We start from the raw sequence: 19,208 nt of genomic DNA, 5'->3' as shown, positions 1-19,208 counted from the left end.
CTGACTTCCTGTCCTCTCCTTTACCTAAAACCCTGACTTCCTGTCCACTCTCTTACCTATAAACCCTGACTTCCTGTCCTCTCCTTACCTGTAAACACTGACTTCCTGTCCTCTCCTTACCAATATACCCTGACTTCCTGTCCTCTCCTTACCTATAAACCCTGACTTCCTCTCCTTACCTATAAACCCTGATTTCCTGTCCTCTCCTTACCTATGAACCCTGATTTCCTGTCCTCTCCTTACCTATGAACCCTGATTTCCTGTCCTCTCCTTACCTATGCACCCTGACTTCCTGTCCTCTCCTTACCAATAAAAACTGACTTCTTGTCCTCTTTTTTTACCTGTGCTCAGGTTCAAGAGTTCCACCAGTTGGAGTCCAACCTGCAGGTGTGTCAGTTCCTGGCTGACACCAGGAAGTTCCTTCACCAGATGATCAGGACCATCAACATCAAGGAGGAGGTTCTGATCACCATGCAGATAGTAGGAGACCTGTCCTATGCATGGCAGATCATAGACAGGTAGGGGTTATGAATGGTCCTGATCACCATGCAGACAGTAGGAGACCTGTCCTACGCATGGCAGATCATAGACAGGTAGGGGTTATAAATGGGTTATAAATGGTCCTGATCACCATGCAGATAGTAGGAGACCTGTCCTACGCATGGCAGATCATAGACAGGTAGGGGTTATAAATGGGTTATAAATGGTCCTGATCACCATGCAGATAGTAGGAGACCTGTCCTATGCATGGCAGATCATAGACAGGTAGGGGTTATGAATGGGTTATGTATGGTCCTGATCACCATGCAGATAGTAGGAGACCTGTCCTACGCATGGCAGATCATAGACAGGTAGGGGTTATAAATGGGTTATAAATGGGTTATGAATGGGTTATGTATGGTCCTGATCACCATGCAGATAGTAGGAGACCTGTCCTATGCATGGCAGATCATAGACAGGTAGTGGTTATAAATGGGTTATGTAATGGTCCTGATCACCATGCAGACAGTAGGAGACCTGTCCTATGCATGGCAGATCATAGACAGGTAGGGGTTATAAATGGTCCTGATCACCATGCAGATAGTAGGAGACCTGTCCTACGCATGGCAGATCATAGACAGGTAGGGGTTATGAATGGTCCTGATCACCATGCAGATAGTAGGAGACCTGTCCTACGCATGGCAGATCATAGACAGGTAGGGGTTATAAATGGGTTATGAATGGTCCTGATCACCATGCAGATAGTAGGAGACCTGTCCTATGCATGGCAGATCATAGACAGGTAGGGGTTATGAATGGGTTATGAATGGTCCTGATCACCATGCAGATAGTAGGAGACCTGTCCTATGCATGGCAGATCATAGACATGTAGGGGTTATGAATGGGTTATGAATGGGTTATGTATGGTCCTGATCACCATGCAGACAGTAGGAGACCTGTCCTACGCATGGCAGATCATAGACAGGTAGTGGTTATAAATGGGTTATAAATGGGTTATGAATGGGTTATGAATGGTCCTGATCACCATGCAGATAGTAGGAGACCTGTCCTATGCATGGCAGATCATAGACATGTAGGGGTTATGAATGGGTTATGAATGGGTTATGTATGGTCCTGATCACCATGCAGACAGTAGGAGACCTGTCCTACGCATGGCAGATCATAGACAGGTAGTGGTTATAAATGGGTTATAAATGGGTTATGAATGGGTTATGAATGGTCCTGATCACCATGCAGATAGTAGGAGACCTGTCCTACGCATGGCAGATCATAGACAGGTAGGGGTTATAAATGGGTTATTTGTGGGTTATGAATGGTCCTGATCACCATGCAGATAGTAGGAGACCTGTCCTACGCATGGCAGATCATAGACAGGTAGGGGTTATAAATGGGTTATTTGTGGGTTATAAATGGGTTATGAATGGTCCTGATCACCATGAAATATGAACCCAGTGAGACTAACCTGGTCAAATAAGAACCCAGTGAGACTAACCCAGGGAGACAACCCAGTGAGACTGTCCTGGTCAAATATAGAACCCAGTGAGACTAACCTGGGTTAAATAAGAACCCAGGAGACTGCCCAGGGAGACTAACCTGGTCAAATCAAGAACCCAGGGAGACTAACCTGGTCAAATAAGAACCCAGTGAGACTAACCTATAAGAACCCAGTGAGACTAACCCAGTGAGACTAACCTGGTCATATAAGAACCCAGGGAGACTCCTGGTCACCATGCAGAACAGTGAGACTAACCTGGTCAGATAAGAACCCAGGGAGACTAACCCAGGGAGACTAACCTGGTCAAATAAGAACCCAGGGAGACTAACCTGCAAATAAGAACCCAGGGAGATCAACCTGGTCAAATAAGAAAGGGAGACTAACCTGGTCAAATAAGAACCCAGGGAGACTAACCTGCATAAGAACCCAGGGAGACTAACCTGGTCAAATAAGAACCCAGGGAGACTAACCTGGTCAGATAAGAACCCAGGGAGACTAACCTGGTCGAATAAGAACCCAGGGAGACTAACCTGGTCAGATAAGAACCCAGGGAGACTAACCTGGTCAAATACGAAATATATACATTTTCCATTTGGAATGTTTTTCTCTGGTTGTTTTCCCAGCTTCACGTCCATCATGCAGGAGAGTATCAGAGTGAACCCATCCATGGTGACCAAACTACGAGCAACCTTCCTAAAGGTCAACCATTCACTACTCGGACACAAACAGTACATTTCGTAGAGTACACAGGTTCATCCCGTAAACAAGGGAAAAAGGGTATTTCCTGTTTGAAAACATGCGGTCTGTAACGCGTGTTGTTATTGATCCGTGTTTCCAGTTGGCGTCTGCGTTGGACCTGCCTCTGCTGCGTATCAACCAGGCCAACAGTCCAGATCTGCTCAGTGTCTCTCAGTTCTACTCCGGGGAACTGGTGACCTACGTCAGAAAGGTATGATCCCGGAGCACGTAGTCTCTAATCTCTACCCCCAGCCCCCTTGTCTCTACCCCCAGCCCCCTAGTCTCTAATCTCTATCCCCAGCCCCCTAGTCTCTACTCTCTACTCCCAGCCCCCTAGTCTCTACTCTCTACCCCCAGCCCCCTAGTCTCTACTCTCTACCCCCAGCCCCCTAGTCGCTACTCTCTACCCCCAGCCCCCTAGTCGCTACTCTCTACCCCCAGCCCTCTAGTCTCTACTCTCTACCCCCAGCCCCCTAGTCTCTACTCTCTACCCGCAGCCCCCTAGTCTTCTACCCCCAGCCTCCTAGTCTCTACTCTCTACCCCCAGCCCCCTAGTCTCTACTCTCTACCCCAGCCCCCTAGTCTCTACTCTCTACCCCCAGCCCCCTAGTCTCTACTCTCTATCCCCAGCCCCCTAGTCTCTACTCTCTACTCCCAGCCCCCTAGTCTCTACTCTCTACCCCCAGCCCCCTAGTCTCTACTCTCTACCCCAGCCCCTAGTCTCTACTCTCTACCCCCAGCCCCTAGTCTCTACTCTCTACCCCCAGCCCCCTAGTCTCTACTCTCTACCCCCAGCCCCTAGTCTCTACTCTCTACCCCCAGCCCCTAGTCTCTACTCTCTACCCCCATCCCCCTAGTCTCTACTCTCTACTCCCAGCCCCTAGTCTCTACTCTCTAACCCCAGCCCCCTAGTCTCTACTCTCTACCTCTAGCCCCTGGTCTCTACTCTCTACCCCCAGCCCCTAGTCTCTACTCTCTACCCCCAGCCCCCTAGTCTCTACTCTCTACCCCCAGCCCCCTAGTCTCTACTCTCTGCCCCCAGCCCCCTAGTCTCTACTCTCTACCCCCAGCCCCCTAGTCTCTACTCTCTATCCCCAGCCCCCTAGTCTCTACTCTCTACTCCCAGCCCCCTAGTCTCTACTCTCTACCCCCAGCCCCCTAGTCTCTACTCTCTACCCCCAGCCCCTAGTCTCTACTCTCTACCCGCAGCCCCCTAGTCTCTACTCTCTACCCGCAGCCCCCTAGTCTCTACTCTCTACCCGCAGCCCCTAGTCTCTACTCTCTATCCCCAGCCCCCTAGTCTCTACTCTCTACCCCAGCCCCTAGTCTCTACTCTCTACCCCCAGCCCCCTAGTCTCTACTCTCTACCCCAGCCCCCTAGTCTCTACTTTCTACCCCCAGTCCCCTAGTCTCTACTCTCTACCCCCAGCCCCCTAGTCGCTACTCTCTACCCCCAGCCCCCTAGTCTCTACTCTCTACCCCCAGCCCCTAGTCTCTACTCTCTACCCCCAGCTCCCTAGTCTCTACTCTCTACCCGCAGCCCCTAGTCTCTACCCCCAGCCTCCTAGTCTCTACTCTCTACCCCAGCCTCCTAGTCTCTACTCTCTACCCCAGCCCCCTAGTCTCTACTCTCTACTCCCAGCCCCTAGTCTCTACTCTCTCTACCCCAGCCCCCTAGTCTCTACTTCTACCTCTAGCCCCTGGTCTCTACTCTCTACCCCAGCCCCTAGTCTCTACTCTCTACCCCCAGCCCCCTAGTCTCTACTCTCTACCCCCAGCCACTAGTCTCTACTCTCTACCCCCAGCCCCCTAGTCTCTGCCCCCAGCCCCCTAGTCTCTACTCTCTACTCCCAGCCCCCTAGTCTCTACTCTCTACCCCCAGCCCCCTAGTCTCTACTCTCTATCCCCAGCCCCCTAGTCTCTACTCTCTACTCCCAGCCCCTAGTCTCTACTCTCTACCCCCAGCCCCTAGTCTCTACTCTCTACCCCCAGCCCCTACCCCCAGCCCCTAGTCTCTACTCTCTACCCGCAGCCCCTAGTCTCTACTCTACCCCAGCCCCCTAGTCTCTACTCTACCCCAGCCCCTAGTCTCTACTCTCTACCCCCATCCCCTAGTCTCTACTCTCTACCCCCATCCCCTAGTCTCTACTCTCTACTCCCAGCCCCTAGTCTCTACTCTCTACCCCCAGCCCCCTAGTCTCTACTCTCTACCTCTAGCCCCTGGTCTCTACTCTCTACCCCCAGCCCCTAGTCTCTACTCTCTACCCCCAGCCCCTAGTCTCTACTCTCTGCCCCCTAGTCTCTACTCTCTACCCCAGCCCCTAGTCTCTACTCTCTACCCCCAGCCCCTAGTCTCTACTCTCTACCCCTAGTCTCTACTCTCTACCCCCAGTCCCATAGTCTCTACTTTCTACCCCTAGTCTCTACTCTCTACCCCCAGTCCCCTAGTCTCTACTCTCTACCCCCAGCCCCTAGTCTCTACTCTCTACCACCAGCCCCTAGTCTCTACCCCCAGCCGCTAGTCTCTAGCTCTCTACCCCCAGCCGCTAGTCTCTACTCTCTACCCCCAGCCCCTAGTCTCTACTCTCTACCCCAGCCCCTAGTCTCTACTCTCTGCCCCCAGCCCCTAGTCTCTACTCTACCCCAGCCCCTAGTCTCTACTCTCTATCCCCAGCCCCTAGTCTCTACTCTCTACCCCCAGCCCCTAGTCTCTACTCTCTACCCCCAGCCCCTAGTCTCTACTCTCTACCCCCAGCCCCTAGTCTCTACTCTCTACCCCCAGCCCCTAGTCTCTACTCTACCCCCAGCCCCTAGTCTCTACTCTCTACCCCCAGTCCCCTAGTCTCTACTCTCTACCCCCAGCCCCTAGTCTCTGCTCTAGTCTCTACCCCCAGCACCCTAGTCTCTACTCTCTACCCCAGCCCCCTAGTCTCTAGTCTCTAGTCTCTACTCTCTACCCCTAGTCTCTACTTTCTACCCCTAGTCTCTACTCTCTACCCCCAGCCCCTAGTCTCTACTCTCTACCCCCAGCCCCTAGTCTCTACTCTCTACCCCAGCCCCGGTCTCTACTCTCTTACCCCCAGTCCCTACCCCCAGTCCCTGCTCTGACCCCTTACTCCCTAACCCAACCCTCTACAGATCATCATCCCAGAGAGCATGTTGTCTCTCTACTCTCCACTAGGTGTTACAGATCATCCCTGAGAGCATGTTGTCTCCTCTACTCTCCACTAGGTGTTACAGATCATCCCTGAGAGCACGTTGTCTCCTCTACTCTCCACTAGGTGTTACAGATCATCCCTGAGAGCACGAGAGCATGTTGTCTCCTCTACTCTCCACTAGGTGTTACAGATCATCCCGAGAGCACGTTGTCTCCTCTACTCTCCACTAGGTGTTACAGATCATCCCCGAGAGCACGTTGTCTCCTCTACTCTCCACTAGGTGTTACAGATCATCCCTGAGAGCACGTTGTCTCCTCTACTCTCCACTAGGTGTTACAGATCATCCCTGAGAGCATGTTGTCTCCTCTACTCTCCACTAGGTGTTACAGATCATCCCTGAGAGCACGTTGTTTCCTCTACTCTCCACTAGGTGTTACAGATCATCCCTGAGAGCATGTTGTCTCCTCTACTCTCCACTAGGTGTTACAGATCATCCCTCAGAGCATGTTGTCTCCTCTACTCTCCACTAGGTGTTACAGATCATCCCTGAGAGCACGTTGTCTCCTCTACTCTCCACTAGGTGTTACAGATCATCCCTGAGAGCACGTTGTCTCCTCTACTCTCCACTAGGTGTTACAGATCATCCCTGAGAGCACGTTGTCTCCTCTACTTCCACTAGGTGTTACAGATCATCCCTGAGAGCATGTTGTCTCCTCTACTCTCCACTAGGTGTTACAGATCATCCCTGAGAGCATGTTGTCTCCTCTACTCTCCACTAGGTGTTACAGATCATCCCTGAGAGCACGTTGTTCCTCTACTCTCCACTAGGTGTTACAGATCATCCCTGAGAGCATGTTGTCTCCTCTACTCTCCACTAGGTGTTACAGATCATCCCTGAGAGCATGTTGTCTCCTCTACTCTCCACTAGGTGTTACAGATCATCCCTCAGAGCATGTTGTCTCCTCTACTCTCCACTAGGTGTTACAGATCATCCCTGAGAGCACGTTGTCTCCTCTACTCTCCACTAGGTGTTACAGATCATCCCTGAGAGCACGTTGTCTCCTCTACTTCCACTAGGTGCTACAGATCATCCCTGAGAGCATGTTGTCTCCTCTACTCTCCACTAGGTGTTACAGATCATCCCTGAGAGCACGTTGTCTCCTCTACTCTCCACTAGGTGTTACAGATCATCCCTGAGAGCACGTTGTCTCCTCTACTCTCCACTAGGTGTTACAGATCATCCCTGAGAGCATGTTGTCTCCTCTACTCTCCACTAGGTGTTACAGATCATCCCGTCTCTACTCTCCACTAGGTTTTACAGATCATCCCTGAGAGCATGTTGTCTCCTCTACTCTCCACTAGGTGTTACAGATCATCCCTGAGAGCATGTTGTCTCCTCTACTCTCCACTAGGTGTTACAGATCATCCCTGAGAGCACGTTGTCTCCTCTACTCTCCACTAGGTGTTACAGATCATCCCTGAGAGCATGTTGTCTCCTCTACTCTCCACTAGGTGTTACAGATCATCCCTGAGAGCATGTTGTCTCTCTACTCTCCACTAGGTGTTACAGATAATCCCTGAGAGCATGTTGTCTCCTCTACTCTCCACTAGGTGTTACAGATCATCCCAGAGAGCACGTTGTCTCCCTCTACTTCCACTAGGTGTTACAGATCATCCCTGAGAGCATGTTGTTTCCTCCACTCTCCACTAGGTGTTACAGATCATCCCTGAGAGCATGTTGTCTCCTCTACTTCCACCAGGTGTTACAGATCATCCCTGAGAGCATGTTGTCTCCTCTACTCTCCACTAGGTGTTACAGATCATCCCTGAGAGCATGTTGTCTCCTACTCAGACTAGGTGTTACAGATCATCCCTGAGAGCACGTTGTCTCCTCTACTCTCCACTAGGTGTTACAGATCATCCCTGAGAGCATGTTGTCTCCTCTACTCTTCACTAGGTGTTACAGATCATCCCTGAGAGCATGTTGTCTCCTCTACTCTCCACTAGGTGTTACAGATCATCCCCGAGAGCATGTTCACCTCCTTGGCTAAGATCATCAAGCTGCAGATCCATGCCATCGTGGAGGTTCCCACCAGACTGGACAAGGACAAGCTGAAGGACTACGCCCAGCTGGGGGCTCGCTACGAGGTCAGAGGTCGTTTTAGAGACGGCTTATGGTCTCTGTGTGTCGGAAGAGCATGGCGCTTGCGATGACAAAGGTTGCGGGTTTGATTCCCGCTGGGGCCTCCCAATAGAAAAATGTATGCACACATGACTGTTAGGGTCTTTGTATAAAAGTATCTGCTAAATGGCAGATGTAGTGACTATAACTAGGACCTATAGTAGTGACTATAACTAGGACCTATACTATAACTAGGACCTATAGTAGTGACTATAACTAGGACCTATAGTAGTGACTATAACTAGGACCTATAGTAGTGACTATAACTAGGACCTATAGTAGTGACTATAACTAGGACCTATAGTAGTGACTATAACTAGGACCTATAGTAGTGACTATAACTAGGACCTATAGTAGTGACTATAACTAGGACCTATAGTAGTGACTATAACTAGGACCTATAGTAGTGACTATAACTAGGACCTATAGTAGTGACTATAACTAGGACCTATAGTAGTGACTATAACTAGGACCTATAGTAGTGACTATAACTAGGACCTATAGTAGTGACTATAACTAGGACCTATAGTAGTGACTATAACTAGGACCTATAGTAGTGACTATAACTAGGACCTATAGTAGTGACTATAACTAGGACCTATAGTAGTGACTATAACTAGGACCTATAGTATAACTAGGACCTATAGTAGTGACTATAACTAGGACCTATAGTATAACTAGGACCTATAGTATAACTAGGACCTATAGTATAACTAGGACCTATACTATAACTAGGACCTATAGTATAACTAGGACCTATAGTAGTGACTATAACTAGGACCTATAGTAGTGACTATAACTAGGACCTATAGTAGTGACTATAACTAGGACCTATAGTAGTGACTATAACTAGGACCTATAGTATAACTAGGACCTATAGTATAACTAGGACCTATAGTATAACTAGGACCTATAGTAGTTAGTATAACTAGGACCTATAGTAGTGACTATAACTAGGACCTATAGTAGTGACTATAACTAGGACCTATAGTAGTGACTATAACTAGGACCTATAGTATAACTAGGACCTATAGTAGTGACTATAACTAGGACCTATAGTATAACTAGGACCTATAGTAGTGACTATAACTAGGACCTATAGTATAACTAGGACCTATAGTAGTGACTATAACTAGGACCTATAGTATAACTAGGACCTATAGTAGTGACTATAACTAGGACCTATAGTATAACTAGGACCTATAGTAGTGACTATAACTAGGACCTATAGTATAACTAGGACCTATAGTAGTGACTATAACTAGGACCTATAGTATAACTAGGACCTATAGTAGTGACTATAACTAGGACCTATAGTATAACTAGGACCTATAGTAGTGACTATAACTAGGACCTATAGTATAACTAGGACCTATAGTAGTGACTATAACTAGGACCTATAGTATAACTAGGACCTATAGTAGTGACTATAACTAGGACCTATAGTATAACTAGGACCTATAGTAGTGACTATAACTAGGACCTATAGTATAACTAGGACCTATAGTAGTGACTATAACTAGGACCTATAGTATAACTAGGACCTATAGTAGTGACTATAACTAGGACCTATAGTATAACTAGGACCTATAGTAGTGACTATAACTAGGACCTATAGTATAACTAGGACCTATAGTAGTGACTATAACTATAAACTAGGACCTATAGTAGTGACTATAACTAGGACCTATAGTATAACTAGGACCTATAGTAGTGACTATAACTAGGACCTATAGTATAACTAGGACCTATAGTAGTGACTATAACTAGGACCTATAGTAGTATAACTAGGACCTATAGTAGTGACTATAACTAGGACCTATAGTAGTGACTATAACTAGGACCTATATAGTATAACTAGGACCTATAGTAGTGACTATAACTAGGACCTGATAGTATAACTAGGACCTATAGTAGTGACTATAACTAGGACCTATAGTAGTGACTAACTAGGAGCCAGAGTTTCCCTGGTTCCTGGCCCCTAACTCAGCAGAGGGAGCAGATGCTCACTGAGTCTCCCCAACCGTTCCTCTCTGGCTCAAAGGAACAGCGTTCTGTGAGAGGCAGCGTTCTGTGAGAGGCAGCGTTCTGTGAGAGGCAGCGTTCTGTGAGAGGCAGCGTTCTGTGAGAGGCAGCGTTCTGTGAGAGGCAGCGTTCTGTGAGAGGCAGCGTTCTGTGAGAGGCAGCGTTCTGTGAGAGGCAGCGTTCTGTGAGAGGCAGCGTTCTGTGAGAGGCAGCGTTCTGTGAGAGGCAGCGCGTTCTGTGAGAGGCAGCGTTCTGTGAGAGGCAGCGTCCTGTGAGAGGCAGCGTCCTGTGAGAGGCAGCGTCCTGTGAGAGGCAGCGTCCTGTGAGAGGCAGCGTCCTGTGAGAGGCAGCGTCCTGTGAGAGGCAGCGTCCTGTGAGAGGCAGCGTTCTGTGAGAGGCAGCGTCCTGTGAGAGGCAGCGTCCTGTGAGAGGCAGCGGGTTTTCTACAGCTGAACATCCAGGACTTTTTATTTTGTTCCTGATTTTCTCACAGGTTGCCAAACTCACCCACGCCATCTCCATCTTTACTGAAGGGATTCTGATGATGAAGACGACGCTGGTTGGAATCATCAAGGTCCGTTTTTAAATTAAAACTGTTTTTTGCAACTGTTGTTTTTAGATATATTGACGGCAGGTAGCCTAGTGGTTAGAGCGTTGGACTAGTAATCGAAAGGTTGGTAGATCGGACCCCGAGCTGACAAGGTAAAAATCTGTCATTCTGCCCTGAACAAGGCAGTTAACCCACTGTTCCCGATAGGCCTTCATTGTAAAATAAGAATTTGTTCTTAACTGACTTCGCCTAGTTAAATAAAGATTAAATAAAATAAAAATATATGTTTATGTTTGAGAAAATGTGTCTAAATGCATTAGTCTTACCTTATTTAAATGTCGTGTCTTCAGGTGGATCCCAAGCAGCTCCTGGAAGATGGTATCAGGAAGGAGTTGGTGAGAAGAGTAGCCTACGCTCTACACAAAGGACTATCTATAACCCCAAGGCTAAGGTGAGATAGTAGCCTACGCTCTACACAAAGGACTTATCTATAACCCCAAGGCTAAGGTGAGATAGTAGCCTACGCTCTACACAAAGGACTTATCTATAACCCCAAGGCTAAGGTGAGATAGTAGCCTACGCTCTACACAAAGGACTTATCTATAACCCCAAGGCTAAGGTGAGATAGTAGCCTACGCTCTACACAAAGTACTTCTTCTTCAGAATATTAATGTAATTTCTCATCACCTGGTACAGACCAGTGAGTTGATGCCGAAGCTGAAGGAGTGTTACAGAATATTAATGTCATTTCTCATCACCTGGTACAGACCAGTGAGTTGATGCCGAAGGAGTGTTACAGAATATTAATGTCATTTCTCATCACCTGGTACAGACCAGTGAGTTGATGCTGAAGGAGTGTTACAGAATATTAATGTCATTTCTCATCACCTGGTACAGACCAGTGAGTTGATGCCGAAGCTGAAGGAGTGTTACAGAATATTAATGTAATTTCTCATCACCTGGTACAGACCAGTGAGTTGATGCCGAAGCTGAAGGAGATGGCGGCCACCATGGATGGATTCTACCGGTCCTTTGAGTACATCCAGGATTACGTCTCCATCTACGGCCTGAAGATCTGGCAGGAGGAGGTCTCTCGTCATCAACTACAACGTGGAGCAGGAGTGTAACAGCTTCCTACGCACCAAGGTTTGACCTTTTTATATGGTCACATGACCTCTTTCTCAGTGGGTCTGGTTGATTCCTCGTATCCCCTTTCTATATATATAGTCACATGACCTCTTTCTCAGTGGGTCTGGTTGATTCCTCGTATCCCCTTTCTATATATATAGTCACATGACCTCTTTCTCAGTGGGTCTGGTTGATTCCTTGTATCCCCTTTATATATATATATTCACATGACCTCTTTCTCAGTGGGTCTGGTTGATTCCTTGTATCCCCTTTCTGTATATATGGTCACATGACCTCTTTCTCACTGGGTCTGGTTGATTCCTTGTATCCCCTTTCTATATAGTCACATGACCTCTTTCTCAGTGGGTCTGGTTGATTCCTCGTATCCCCTTTCTATATATATGGTCACATGACCTCTTTCTCAGTGGGTCTGGTTGATTCCTTGTATCCCCTTTCTATATATATAGTCACATGACCTCTTTCTCACTGGGTCTGGTTGATTCCTTGTATCCCCTTTATATATATATACTCACATGACCTCTTTCTCAGTGGGTCTGGTTGATTCCTTGTATCCCCTTTCTGTATATATGGTCACATGACCTCTTTCTCAGTGGGTCTGGTTGATTCCTTGTATCCCCTTTATATATATATGGTCACATGACCTCTTTCTCAGTGGGTCTGGTTGATTCCTTGTATCCCCTTTATATATATATAGTCACATGACCTCTTTCTCAGTGGGTCTGGTTGATTCCTCGTATCTCCTTTTTATATATATAGTCACATGACCTCTTTCTCAGTGGGTCTGGTTGATTCCTCGTATCCCCTTTCTATATATATGTCACATGACCTCTTTCTCACTGGGTCTGGTTGATTCCTCGTATCTCCTTTTTATATATATAGTCACATGACCTCTTTCTCACTGGGTCTGGTTGATTCCTCGTATCCCCTTTCTATATATATAGTCACATGACTTCAACTATGACAGACACAATGAGAAGAAAAATCCAGAAAATCACATTGTAGGATTTTTTTATGAATTTATTTGCAAATGATGGTGGAAAATGAGTAAGAGGCTAATACAGTAGAGGGCTCTATACAGTAGAGGGGCTCTATACGGTAGAGGGGCTCTATACGGTAGAGGGGCTCTATACAGTAGAGGGGGCTCTATACGGCAGTAGAGGGGCTCTATACGCGTAGAGGGGGCTCTATACGCGGTAGAGGGGCTCTATACGCGGTAGAGGGGCTCTATACGCGGTAGAGGGGCTCTATACGCGTAGAGGGGCTCTATACGCGGTAGAGGGGGGAGGGGCTCTATACGCGGTAGAGGGCTCTATACGCGGTAGAGGGGCTCTATACGCGGTAGAGGGGCTCTATACGCGGTAGAGGGGCTCTATACGCGGTAGAGGGGCTCTATACGCGTAGAGGGGCTCTATAGGAGGCTCTATACAGTAGAGGGCCTCTATACAGTAGAGGGGCTCTATACGCGGTAGAGGGGCTCTATACGCGGTAGAGGGGCTCTATACGCGGTAGAGGGGGCTCTATACGCGGTAGAGGGGCTCTATACGCGGTAGAGGGGCTCTATACGCGGTAGAGGGGGCTCTATACAGTAGAGGGGCTATATACAGTAGAGGGCTATATACAGTAGAGGGCTCTATACTCGGTAGAGGGGCTCTATACGTAGAGGCTCTATACAGGTAGAGGGGCTCTATACGCGGTAGAGGGGGCTCTATACGCGGTAGAGGGGCTCTATACGCGGTAGAGGGGCTCTATACAGTAGAGAGGCTCTATACAGCAGAGGGGCTCTATACAGCGGTAGAGGCTATATACAGTAGAGGCTATATACAGTAGAGGACCTATATACGCAGTAGAGGCTATATACAGTAGAGAGGCTATATACAGTAGAGAGGCTATATACAGTAGAGAGGCTATATACAGCAGAGGGGCTATATACAGCAGAGAGGCTATATACAGCAGAGGCTATATACAGCAGAGAGAGGCTATATACAGCAGAGAGGCTATATACAGTAGAGAGGCTATATACAGCAGAGAGGCTATATACAGTAGAGAGGCTATATACAGCAGAGAGGCTATATACAGCAGAGAGGCTATATACAGAGAGGCTATATACAGTAGAGAGGCTATATACAGCAGAGGCTATATACAGCATATATTAGCTGGTTGAATCAGGTTAGTTATATCTGGGGGTTGGATTGAAAACCTACAGGAGAGTAGCTCTCCAGAGACAGGGTTGGGAGAACACCCTGGTTTCAATAATATACGTACTATTTAAACGGCTAATGTTCACCTCTTTGTGTTTCTTAGATCCAGGATTGGCAGAGTGTCTACCAGTCGACCCATATCCCCATACCCAAGTTCCCCGCGGTCGATGAGTCGGCCACCTTCATCGGACGACTCTGTAGAGAGATCCTCCGCATCACAGACCCCAAGTAGGTATCTCTCTCCATGTCACCTTGGTGGCATCAGTCTGTTAGCTTGTATCTACACTACCTACTCATTCAAGGGTATTTATTTATTTTTTAAAACTATTTTCTACATTGTAGAATAATAGTGAAGACATCAACACTATGAAATAACACATGGAATCATATACTAACCTGACAAAAAATGTAATAGCCACCTTTTGCCTTGATGACAGCTTTAAACACTCTTGGCATTCTCTCAACCAGCTTCACCTGGAATGCTTTTCCCAACAGTCATCAAGACAAAGGGTGGCTATTTGAAGATTTAATTATGGAAGGTAGCGTTGGTGTTCTTTAATGGCGTAAACATGGTAGAGGAAGTCTGTTTTTTTGGGGGTATACTCTTCTCAGTGCTTTTAATATGTCTTCATGCAAAGCCTTCACCTGTTACCTGTGTTTCCCAGGGCGACGTGTTACATGGACCAGTTGAACACCTGGTACGACCTGAAGACCCACCAGGAGGTGACCAACAACCGTCTGTTCTCTGAGATACAGGACACCCTGGGGACCTTCGGCCTCAACGGGCTGGACAGGCTGCTCTGCTTCATGATGGTCAAGGAACTGCAGGTCACGTGATATTATGTTGTGAAACCCAGCCTGCCAGCCTATCAACACTACTCTGTTAGGATGCGATGGAATGTACTTCCGCAGTCCTAACAACTATTTAACCTTTTTCATTTAACCAGGTTAACCTTTTTAATTTCACCAGGTTAACCTTTTTAATTTCACCAGGTTAACCTTTTAATTTAACCAGGTTAACCTTTAATTTAACCAGGTTAACCTTTTAATTTAACCAGGTTAACCTTTTCATTTAACCAGGTTAACCTTTTAATTTAACCAGGTTAACCTTTTCCTTTTCATTTAACCAGGTTAACCTTTTAATTTAACCAGGTTAACCTTTTTAATTTAACCAGGTTAACCTTTTCATTTAACCAGGTTAACCTTTTTCAATTTATTGAGGTCAATATCAGGTTTTTCATTTTAACCAGGTTAACTTTTTCATTTAACCAGGTTAACCTTTTTCATTTAACCAGGTTAACCTCTTTCTATTTAACCAGGTTAACCTTTTTCATTTAACCAGGTTAACCTTTTCCTCAGGTTTAACTCAGAGTATACCTTTTTCATTTAACCAGGTTAACCTTTTTCATTTAATCCACCCTCATAGCCTTTTCCTTAACCAGGTTAACCTTTTCACCCTCATAGCCTGGTTCCTAACCAGGTTAACCTTTTTCATTTAACCAGGTTAGGTTTATAATCCCACCCCTCATAGCCTTTCCTTCAAACAGTCACGGTTTATAATCTCCACCCCTCAGAGCCTGTTGTTATATTTTAATCTCCACAGATACTGTCGTTTTGGTTCCTCTTTTAACCTGGTTTCCTTCTGACTTTATAATCTCACCCTCATAGCCTGGTTCCTCTCTTAGGTTTATAATCTCCACCCCTTTGATAGCCTTTCCTCCTCTAATAATCTCCACCCCTCAAGCCTGGTTCCTCCTCTCGATAATTGAAAGTCATAGTTTCCTCTCTAGGTTTATAATCACCCCTCATAGCCTGGTTCCTGGTTTATAATTCCACACAGCCTGGTTCCAACCCTAGGGAATAATCCACCCACTCATAGCCTGGTTCCTCTCTAGGTTTATAATCTCCACCCTCACCTGGTTCCTCTCTAGGTTTATAATCTCCCGGCCCACTCAGGAGTCGCTGGTTCCTCTCTAGGATTTCCTCTCCACCCCTCATAGCCTGGTTCCTCTCTGGGTTTATAATCTCCACCCCTCATAGCCTGGTTCCAGCCTCTAGGTTTATAATCTCCACCCTCATAGCCTGGTTCCTCTCTAGGTTTATAATATCCACCCCTGCCTGGTTCCTCTCTAGGTTTATAATCTCCACCCCTCATAGCCTGGTTCCTCCTCTTCTGGTTTATAATCTCCCACCCGTCATAGCCAAGGTTCATAGTGCAGGTTTATAATCTCCACCCCTCATAGCCTGGTTCCTCTCTAGGTTTATAATCTCCACCCCACATAGCCTGGTTCCTCTCTAGGTTTATAATCTCCACCCTCATAGCCTGGTTCCTCTCTAGGTTTATAATCTCCACCCTCATAGCCTGGTTCCTCCTCTAGGTTTATAATCTCCACCCTCATAGCCTGGTTCCTCTCTAGGTTTATAATCTCCACCCTCATAGCCTGGTTCCTCTCTAGGTTTATAATCTCCACCCCTCATAGCCTGGTTCCTCTCTAGGTTTATAATCTCCACCCTCATAGCCTGGTTCCTCTCTAGGTTTATAATCTCCACCCCTCATAGCCTGGTTCCTCCTCTAGGTTTATAATCTCCACCCCTCATAGCCTGGTTCCTCTCTAGGTTTATAATCTCCACCCCTCATAGCCTTGTTTATAATCTCCACCCCTCTAGCCTGGGTCCTCTCTAGGTTTATAATCTCCACCCCTCATAGCCTGGTTCCTCTCTAGGTTTATAATCTCCACCCCTCATAGCCTGGTTCCTCTCTAGGTTTATAATCTCCACCCCTCATAGCCTGGTTCCTCTCTAGGTTTATAATCTCCACCCCTCATAGCCTGGTTCCTCCTCTAGGTTTATAATCTCCACCCCTCATAGCCTGGTTCCTCTCTAGGTTTATAATCTCCACCCCTCATAGCCTGGTTCCTCTCTAGGTTTATAATCTCCACCCCTCATAGCCTGGTTCCTCTCTAGGTTTATAATCTCCACCCCTCATAGCCTGGGTCCTCTCTAGGTTTATAATCTCCACCCCTCATAGCCTGGTTCCTCTCTAGGTTTATAATCTCCACCCCTCATAGCCTGGTTCCTCTCTAGGTTTATAATCTCCACCCCTCATAGCCTGGTTCCTCTCTAGGTTTATAATCTCCACCCTCATAGCCTGGTTCCTCTCTGGGGTTTATAATCTCCACCCTCATAGCCTGGTTCCTCTCTAGGTTTATAATCTCCACCCCTCATAGCCTGGTTCCTCTCTATTTATAATCTCCACCCTCATAGCCTGGTTCCTCTCTAGGTTTATAATCTCCACCCCTCATAGCCTGGTTCCTCTCTAGGTTTATAATCTCCACCCCTCATAGCCTGGTTCCTCTCTCGGTTTATAATCTCCACCCTCATAGCCTGGTTCCTCTCTAGGTTTATAATCTCCACCCCTCATAGCCTGGTTCCTCTCTAGGTTTATAATCTCCACCCCTCATAGCCTGGTTCCTCTCTAGGTTTATAATCTCCACCCCTCATAGCCTGCTTCCTCTCTAGGTTTATAATCTCCACCCTCATAGCCTGGTTCCTCTCTAGGTTTATAATCTCCACCCTCATAGCCTGGTTCCTCTCTAGGTTTATAATCTCCACCCTCATAGCCTGGTTCCTCTCTAGGTTTATAATCTCCACCCTCATAGCCTGCTTCCTCTCTAGGTTTATAATCTCCACCCTCATAGCCTGCTTCCTCTCTAGGTTTATAATCTCCACCCTCATAGCCTGGGTCCTCTCTAGGTTTATAATCTCCACCCCTCATAGCCTGTTCCTCTCTAGGTTTATAATCTCCACCCTCATAGCCTGCTTCCTCTCTAGGTTTATAATCTCCACCCCTCATAGCCTGGGTCCTCTCTAGGTTTATAATCTCCACCCCTCATAGCCTGGTTCCTCTCTAGGTTTATAATCTCCACCCTCATAGCCTGGTTCCTCTCTAGGTTTATAATCTCCACCCCTCATAGCCTGGTTCCTCTCTAGGTTTATATTCTCCACCCCTCATAGCCTGGTTCCTCTCTAGGTTTATAATCTCCACCCCTCATAGCCTGGTTCCTTCTAGGTTTATAATCTCCACCTCATAGCCTGCTTGCCTCTCTAGGTTTCTTCCTAGGTTCTGGCCTTTCTAGGGAGTTTTTCCTAGCCACCGTTTCTGTACACCTGCATTGCTTGCTGTTTGGGGGTTTTAGGCTGGGTTTCTGTACAGCACTTTGAGATATCAGCTTTATAAATACATTTGATTTGTAATTTAGAATCATTCAAGTGGTGCAGTTTGTTAGTTGCTTCCCCTTCAAGGTTCCGTAACACGACAGGGGTTTTTGTTTTGGTTCCATTAGAACTTCCTGTCGGTGTTCCAGAAGACCATCCTGAGAGACAAGGCTATGGTGGATGTCTTTAAAGCCATGCTGAGCTCTGTCAATCCCGTCAAAGGTATTGTGGGTAAGTATCAACAGCTCAGGAAGGATTCTTACCAGGGTTGTGATCATTAGGTTATACAATGGAAAACTTTTTTTTTTTTTTTACATAAAATGATTACTGAGACAAATCCAGGAAGTCCCTCCCCTGTTTCAGTCATTATGACCAGGGAACATTAGGCTCCCTCCTGAAAAGGACCCAAAGATTATGACCAGGGAACATTTAGGCTCCCACTGAAAAGGACCCAGAGATGATGACCAGGGAACATTAGGCTCCCTCCCTGAACAGGACCCAGAGATGATGACCAGGGAACATTAGGCTCCCTGAACAGTTTCAGACCCAGAAGATTATGACCAGGGAACATTAGGCTCCCTCCCTGAAAGGACCCAGAGATGATGACCAGGGAACATTAGGCTCCCAGTGAACAAGACCCAGTCATGATGACCAGGGAACATTAGGCTCCCTCCTGTTTCAGGACCCAGAGATGACCAGGGAACATTAGGCTCCCCCTGTTTCAGTCATTATGACCACATTAGGCTCCCACCCCCAGAGTCATGATGACCAGGAACATTTAGGCTCCTCCCGTTTCAGTCATTATGACCAGGGGAACATTAGGCTCCCAGTGAACAAGACCCAGAGATGATGACCAGGGAACATTAGGCTCCCTCTGAACAGGACCCAGAGATAATGACCAGGGAACATTAGGCTCCCCCTGAACAGACCCAGAGATGATGACCAGGGAACATTAGGCTCCCTCCCCTGTTTCAGTCAGAGATATGACCAGGGAACA

At 47.1% G+C, this 19,208-nt stretch overlaps 1 long non-coding RNA gene and 1 pseudogene across 11 annotated transcripts; both read left to right on the top strand.

The window, feature by feature from the left end:
* LOC118383292 (WASH complex subunit 5-like) overlaps positions 1-18,442 on the top strand; it is a 41,261-nt pseudogene extending 22,819 nt beyond the window's left edge.
* Positions 16,238-18,128, top strand: LOC127926512 (uncharacterized). Of its 11 annotated transcripts, XR_008124312.1 has the most exons (6): positions 16,525-16,612; positions 16,680-17,120; positions 17,277-17,356; positions 17,396-17,475; positions 17,828-17,907; positions 18,105-18,128. It is a non-coding gene; the product is annotated as an uncharacterized LOC127926512 (long non-coding RNA). The 11 variants fall into 11 exon arrangements; XR_008124311.1 differs by lacking the exons at positions 16,525-16,612; positions 17,828-17,907; positions 18,105-18,128 and adding an exon at positions 16,238-16,295 and having other exon boundaries at positions 17,396-17,524; XR_008124310.1 differs by lacking the exons at positions 16,525-16,612; positions 17,828-17,907; positions 18,105-18,128 and adding an exon at positions 16,437-16,492 and having other exon boundaries at positions 17,396-17,524.
* Positions 18,443-19,208: the final 766 nt, after the last annotated feature.

This window comes from Oncorhynchus keta, unplaced genomic scaffold (assembly GCF_023373465.1).
Source record: "Oncorhynchus keta strain PuntledgeMale-10-30-2019 unplaced genomic scaffold, Oket_V2 Un_contig_7687_pilon_pilon, whole genome shotgun sequence".
NCBI classification, from domain to species: Eukaryota; Metazoa; Chordata; class Actinopteri; order Salmoniformes; family Salmonidae; genus Oncorhynchus; species Oncorhynchus keta.
This window is presented reverse-complemented; position numbering and strand designations above follow the sequence as displayed.